Source organism: Palaemon carinicauda, unplaced genomic scaffold (genome assembly GCF_036898095.1).
Source record: "Palaemon carinicauda isolate YSFRI2023 unplaced genomic scaffold, ASM3689809v2 scaffold1064, whole genome shotgun sequence".
NCBI classification, from domain to species: Eukaryota; Metazoa; Arthropoda; class Malacostraca; order Decapoda; family Palaemonidae; genus Palaemon; species Palaemon carinicauda.
Window position 1 is genome coordinate 10,001 of NW_027168554.1, and position 7,500 is coordinate 17,500.

The window sequence follows — 7,500 nt, forward strand, 5'->3', positions numbered from 1 at the left end:
CAACAAACTTGTGAGGTCGCGAAGAAACGACTGTAAATTTTCGATAACGAACGCGCCTGTGTCAACAAACCCTCAAGTAATTAATATTAGTTTTATAGTAACCTATTTTTTTTTCTTTATTATTAGAATAATAATGATGACTGTAATCTCAAAAGACATCTTTGAGGCATTATACTAAACGAAGCGAGAAAGTCTTAATATTTATGGCTAATTAAAATTAAAATGGTGATATATTTAAAAGGAGTTTACCTTTCATCCTCAGCATGGCAGAACGTGTTTCTGTCTGTAGACGACAAAGCGGCTTGTTGAGAGAGAGAGAGAGAGAGAGAGAGAGAGAGAGAGAGAGAGTTTTTACAGCCATTGCTTATTGATATTTATTTCTTTAGAAGCTTATTAGGAAAGATAATTATAAATTTTTGAGGGATGAGATTTAAAGTTATAATGATTATGATTATCATTATATATTAATTGTTCCCACTTTTTCTTAGGAAATATATAGGGATGTGTTATCATATATATATATATATATATATGTGTGTGTGTGTGTGTATATACATATATATATATATATATATATATCAACCACAATGGCATTTGATATCGAATTCTACCTTTAGGAATGTATATCCACTGGAAATTCATTTATGATAACAGCTTCTGGCTGGGCAAATATTCGAACCTATGCCTCTTAGCCGTAACTATATATATATATATATATATATATATATATTTATGATTAGTAGATAATATCTCAGAGGCGTCCAAGAATCGAAGACAGCATCTCCTGGAAAATGTGATCTCCAGATTTTTTCAGGTTAACGGGAAACTGCATTTTCATTTCTTTATATATTATTTGGCATCCAAAATCTGTTTCGAGTCGTTTTCTTTTCCCGTGACTCTTCATCAGGGCTGCAATGATTGAGCGATTACACTTTAATATGAAGACGATTTTGCAAGTCAATGCTTTTGGGACACAAAGATTTTGTGAGTCGAAGCTTTTGCTACCTGTAAAACATGAACCTTTTGTAACTCAAATATTTAATAACTTGAACCTTTAGTAACTCGAACCTATAGTAACTCGAACCTATAGTAATTCGAAACTTTAGTAACTCGAATCTTTAGTAACGCAAACTTTAAGTAATTCAAACTTTTAATAATTCGAACCTTTAGTAACTCGAATCTTTAGTAACGCAAACTTTAAGTAACTCGAAGCTTTAATAATTCGAACTTTTAGTAACTTGAAGTTTTAGTTACTCAAACCTTTAGTAACTTTAACCTTTAGTAACTAAAAATTTCATAATTTCAACATTTAGTAACTTGGAACTTTAGTAACTCTAACCTACAGTAAATCGAACCATTCATAACTCGAACCTTTCGTAACTCTCCTATTTCGTAACTCGAGGTTTTCATAACTCGAATTAGAACAAACCCACCCGGTGAGACTTCAGGTGAGGCCTCTGGCAAGGATCCATTGTAACCTGTAAATTAAGTGGCATCAAAAAGTGTCCTCAAAACTTACCTGTGATATTACCTCGTAATAAATAACATGATATCTGGGATCACCTTGGATCTTCTACGACGACGGCGACGTGTCGCGTCTCCTGAAGCCTAATTAAGATGTCCTCGGGGCTTCCAAAGCCGTGTGTTCGCTCTCCTTGTGATTCTTTGCCTGATTAGGAGGGTTTTGTTTGTTCTGATTCTCTCTGTGGAGGTCTATACTATTTTCACTCGCGTCTGTTTTCTAGGTATTGCTGGGTAAATTGTTATTATTATTATTACTAGTGTACGCAACCCATCATAAATGACGGCTCAACATTTATAGATATGCATACACACGCACCCCCTCTCACAAGGGTATGACTGCCCCCTCTCTCCCCTACCTGAGGGACGGCGAGAGACCGAGTAGTTATACGTCTGGCAATGCCGCTGAGTATGACCGGAAAGAAATATATATATATGCATTTATATATATATATATATATATATATAGTCAGACACTTGCTCACTATTATTTAGGGGAGATTATTATTGTTATTATTATTATTTTTATTATTATTATTATTATTATTATTATATAATTTGCTATACAATATATTACCACGAACTTAAATGACTAGATATATTTTCAATCTCTGTCATTTTGTGTATTCACTAGATATTTGAAAAGCTGTTAATTGATTTCTAAAGAAAAGAATTGTTGTAATAATAAAGCACATAACAAGATCAATAGAATTAATATTTGTTGTGTTTTGAGGACAAATTACTGAATTTCATTTATTCTTGAACTTGAGGGCTTTAAGTTCTATAAAGTTCGCTTTTTTTACTTTAGAATTTAGATTATTATCTTAGAATGTAAAGAAGTTCCCTCAGTAAAGAAAGAAGTGTGATTAACTTCCTCTTTTATAAAAAATAAAAAACGCATTTATTCTTCCTACAAAAATAAAAAAACCTATTTATTCTTCTACAAAATATAAAAAAAACATATTCCTTTACAAAAAAAAAAAAACATATTTATTCCCTTACAAAAAAAAACATGTTTAACCCTTCTACAAAAAAAAAACTATTTATTCCCTTACAAAAAATAAAAAAAACTATTTATTCCCTTACAAAAAAATAGAAAAAACATGTTTGTTCATCCTACAGTTTTTTTAAAATCTATCAACTTCCCTTTCGAAAACTAATCTTATTTACTCCCCTTTTAAAAAGATAATCTTATTTACTCCCCTTTTAAAAAATAAACTTATTTACTCCCCTTTCTAAAAGATAAACTTATTTACTCCCCCTTTAAAAGAAAATAAACTTATTTACTTCCCTTTTAAAAAAATAAACTTATTTACTCCCCTTTCAAAAAATTAAAGTTATTTACTCTCCTTTCAAAAAATTAAAGTTATTTACTCCCCTTTCAAAAATTAAAGTTATTTACTCCCCTTTCAAAAAATTAAAGTTATTTACTCCCCTTTCAAAAAATTAAAGTTATTTACTCCCCTTTCAAAAAATTAAAGTTATTTACTCCCCTTTCAAAAAATTAAACTTATTTACTCCCCTTTAAAAAAATAAAATTATTTACTCCCCTTTAAAAAAATTAAACTTATTTACTCCCCTTTAAAAAAATAAAATTATTTACTCCCCTTTCAAAAAATTAAACTTATTTACTCCCCTTTAAAAAAATAAAATTATTTACTCCCCTTTCAAAAAATTAAACTTATTTACTCCCCTTTAAAAAAATAAAATTATTTACTCCCCTTTAAAAAAATTAAACTTATTTACTCCCCTTTAAAAAAATAAAATTATTTACTCCCCTTTCAAAAAATTAAACTTATTTACTCCCCTTTAAAAAAATAAAATTATTTACTCCCCTTTAAAAAAATTAAACTTATTTACTCCCCTTTAAAAAAATAAAATTATTTACTCCCCTTTCAAAAAATTAAACTTATTTACTCCCCTTTAAAAAAATAAAATTATTTACTCCCCTTTCAAAAAATTAAAGTTATTTACTCCCCTTTCAAAAAATTAAACTTATTTACTCCCCTTTCAAAAAATTAAACTTATTTACTCCCCTTTAAAAAAATAAAATTATTTACTCCCCTTTCAAAAAATTAAACTTATTTACACCCCTTTCAAAAAATTAAAGTTATTCACTCCCCTTTCAAAAAGATAAACTTATTTACTCCTCTTTTAAAAAACTAAACATATTTACTCCCTTTTCAAAAAAATAAACATTTACTCCCATTTGAAAAAGAAATAAACTTATTTACTCCCATCTCAAAAAAATAAAAACCTATCTATGCCCCATATAAAAAGTAAAAAAACCTATTTACTGAATTCTCCTGTCATTTTGTAACATCCAATATAGTAAATCCTGAACAATGGGTAATTTCGAAAGCCTTCACACTTCCCATCAACAGGAGTAAAAAGACCCATATATATAGCTGCCAAACTAAAAGTCTTGATTATATTACATCATTTAAGAAACCCCCTCAGAGATTAGAAATCTGGCTAAGAACCCACTACTCCTTCATTCTCATATTACCTTATGATATGCACCTGTTTGTACTATTTTCTATTCCTCTTTTCTTTTAATGTCATTCCTCTTTTCTTTTAATGTCTGTAATTTCTCATCTCTGAGTTTGCATAATAGCTAGAGCACTCAGATGTTTTATCTATATGAGTGAGCCAAGTTAGAAATAGTATTTGAAATTATACACCATGGGGCTTGTTCTGAAAGGTTATTCATGTGAGTGTTGATTACAGAACTAGAAGCCAAGTTACAGTCGTTTATGTCACATAAGGTTGATTAGAAGTTGTTTTTAAGCACTTGTTCAGGTGCAATCAAGTCAGAATATTTCTTCTGTACAGTTACTAAGCTTTCAAACAATAATTATATTCTAATATTCTGCATGAAAGCTTCAAAGTTGATTTTAAACACTTGTTCAGGTGCAATAAAGTCAGAATATTTCTTCTATCCAGTTACTAAGCTTTCTAACAATAATTAGATTCTAATATTCTTCATGAAAGCTTCAAAGTTGATTTTAAACACTTGTTCAAGTGCAATAAAGTCAGATATTTCTTCTATCCAGTTAATAAGCTTTCTAACAATAATTAGATTCTAATATTCTTCACCAAAGCTTCAAAGTTGTTTTTAAACACTTGTTCAAGTGCAATAAAGTCAGAATATTTCTTCTATCCATTTACTAAGCTTTCAAACAATAATTAGATTCTAACATTCTTCATGAAAGATTCAAAGTTGATTTTAAACACTTGTTCAAGTGCAATAAAGTCGGAATATTTCTTCTATCCATTTACTAAGCTTTCAAACAATAATTAGATTCTAACATTCTTCATGAAAGCTTCAAAGTTGTTTTTAAACACTTGTTCAAGTGCAATAAAGTCAGAATATTTCTTCTATCCATTTACTAAGCTTTCAAACAATAATTAGATTCTAACATTCTTCATGAAAGCTTCAAAGTTGTTTTTAAACACTTGTTCAAGTGCAATAAAGTCAGAATATTTCTTCTATCCATTTACTAAGCTTTCAAACAATAATTAGATTCTAACATTCTTCATGAAAGATTCAAAGTTGATTTTAAACACTTGTTCAAGTGCAATAAAGTCAGAATATTTCTTCTATATAGTTAGTAAGCTTTCAAAACAATAATTAGAGTCTAACATTCTTCACGAAAGCTTCAAAGTTGATTTTAAACACTTGTTCAGGTGCAATAAAGTCAGAATATTTCTTCTATCCAGTTAATAAGCTTTCAAAACAATAATTAGATTCTATTATTCTTCATCAAAGCTTAAGTATTTTAGTCAAAGGAATATAAAGTCCTTGCTTTACCAAATTTAATTTAGTGTTGCCTTTGACTTGGTCGACTGAGGGACTGATTCATATGTCATGACATGAGTGTACAAAAGGTTCAAAAGTATCGGTACATTTGGGGTACGATAATTACCATAAACATTCTGTCAACTTTTACTGTTGTGGGAGGGTTGGCAGGCCTGGCTATGGCTATACTCAATTTTTTTTAATGAGGCGCATTCGCACTGACTCGCAGGGGTGCCCTTTTAGCTCTGAAAAAGTTTCCTGCTATCTGATTGGTTAGAATTATGTTGTCCAACCAATCAGCGAGCCGGAAACTTTTCTGAGCTAAAAGGGCACCCCTGCGAGTCTGGTTAAATCTGCCTCACTAAGAATTGACTATAGTTGGTAAGGGTCACCCATTAATTCATATCTTCATATCAGGAAATGTTGGTTTATAAAGAACAATAATAATATGTATTACGAAGTATATAGGAATAGTAATTTTATAGAGAATTTAACAAACAAGGGATTTTCAACTTGTAATTAAACTCTTAAGATTTTAATCTTCAAGTTGACCCATGACCTTATAAAATTGTGGTCACGAATATTTTCAATAACAACTAAAGTATTTTCAGCATATTTAAGGACAAATTCTTAAAATTTCAACTTTTATGTCAACCCATGACCTTAAAATAAGTGAATTCATGAATATTTTTCAATAACAACTAAAGGATTTTCAGCATATTTAAGGACAAATTCTTAAAATTTCAACTTTTATGTCAACCCATGACCTTAAAATAAGTGAATTCATGAATATTTTCAATAACAACTAAAGGATTTTCAGCATATTTAAGGACAAATTCTTAAAATTTCAACTTTTATGTTAATCCATGACCTTAAAAATGTAAAGGCCAATAATATTTTCAATAACAACTAAAGTGTTTTTAACACATTATAGAAAAGGCCATTAAGATTTTAACCTTTTAAGGTAACCCTTGACCTTAAAAATGTAAAGGCCAATAATATTTTCTATAACAACTAAAGTGTTTTTAACACATTATAGAAAAGGCCATTAAGATTTTAACCTTTTAAGGTAACCCTTGACCTTAGAAATGTAAAGGTCAATAATATCTTCAATAACAACTAAAGTGTTTTCAACACATTATAGAAAAGGCCCATAAGATTTTACCCTTTAAGTTAACCCCTGACCTTAAAAAAATAAAGGTCATGAATATATTCAATTTAAGTCATTACCATACCCAAAGTGTACCTACCATCCAAATTTCATCACCACAATCTTAATACCCACAGACAGGACCGAGGAGTAATAATAGCATCAGCCACAAATTAAACGCAGTGCCTTCGAACAATCACACATTAAGCGTCTCCAATCTTTAAAGCCTTAGCCGTGACTGCCAAGGATCAGTGACACAAGGAGGAGAGAGTCACGAGAAGCGAATGATGACATATTGGTGCGCATTTCGCTCGTCATTTGTTTCATCCCAGGGCTCGCTAGCTGCGCATACTTCAGAATCCTTGACTTATCAGTGACAAATGCCTGTTGAAGTGGATGAAAGTTCATGGGGTGTTTAGATCTTGGCAATTGTTTGGCTGTGTTTATTTATGTTGAGATGTCGTGAGAGTTTATGCTCTCTTGATCCACATTTACAGAATAGTGGAATTATGAGTGATTGTCTAGGATGCCAAACCAGCGATTGTCTGGGATACCAAACCAGCGATTATCCGGGACACCAAACTAGCGATTGTCCTGGATACCAAACCAGCGATTGTCCGGGATGCCAAACTAGAAATTGTCCGGGATACCAAACTAGCGAATATCCAGGATGCCAAACCAGTGATTGTCTGGGATACTAAACTAGGGATTGTCCGAGATACCAAACTAGCGATTGTCCGGGATACCAAACCAGCGATTGTCCTGGATACCAAACCAGCGATTGTCCAAGATGCCAAACCAGCGATTGTCCTGGATACCAAACCAGCAATTGTCCAAGATGCCAAACCAAGATTGTCCGGGATACCAAACCAGCGATTGTCTGGGAACCAAACCCGGGATTGTCCAGGATACCAAACCAGTAATTGTCTGGGATTCCAAACTAGCAATTGTCTGGGATGGCAAACTAGCAATTGTCTGAGATTACCAAACCCGTGATTGTCCAGGATACCAAACTAGCGATTGTCTG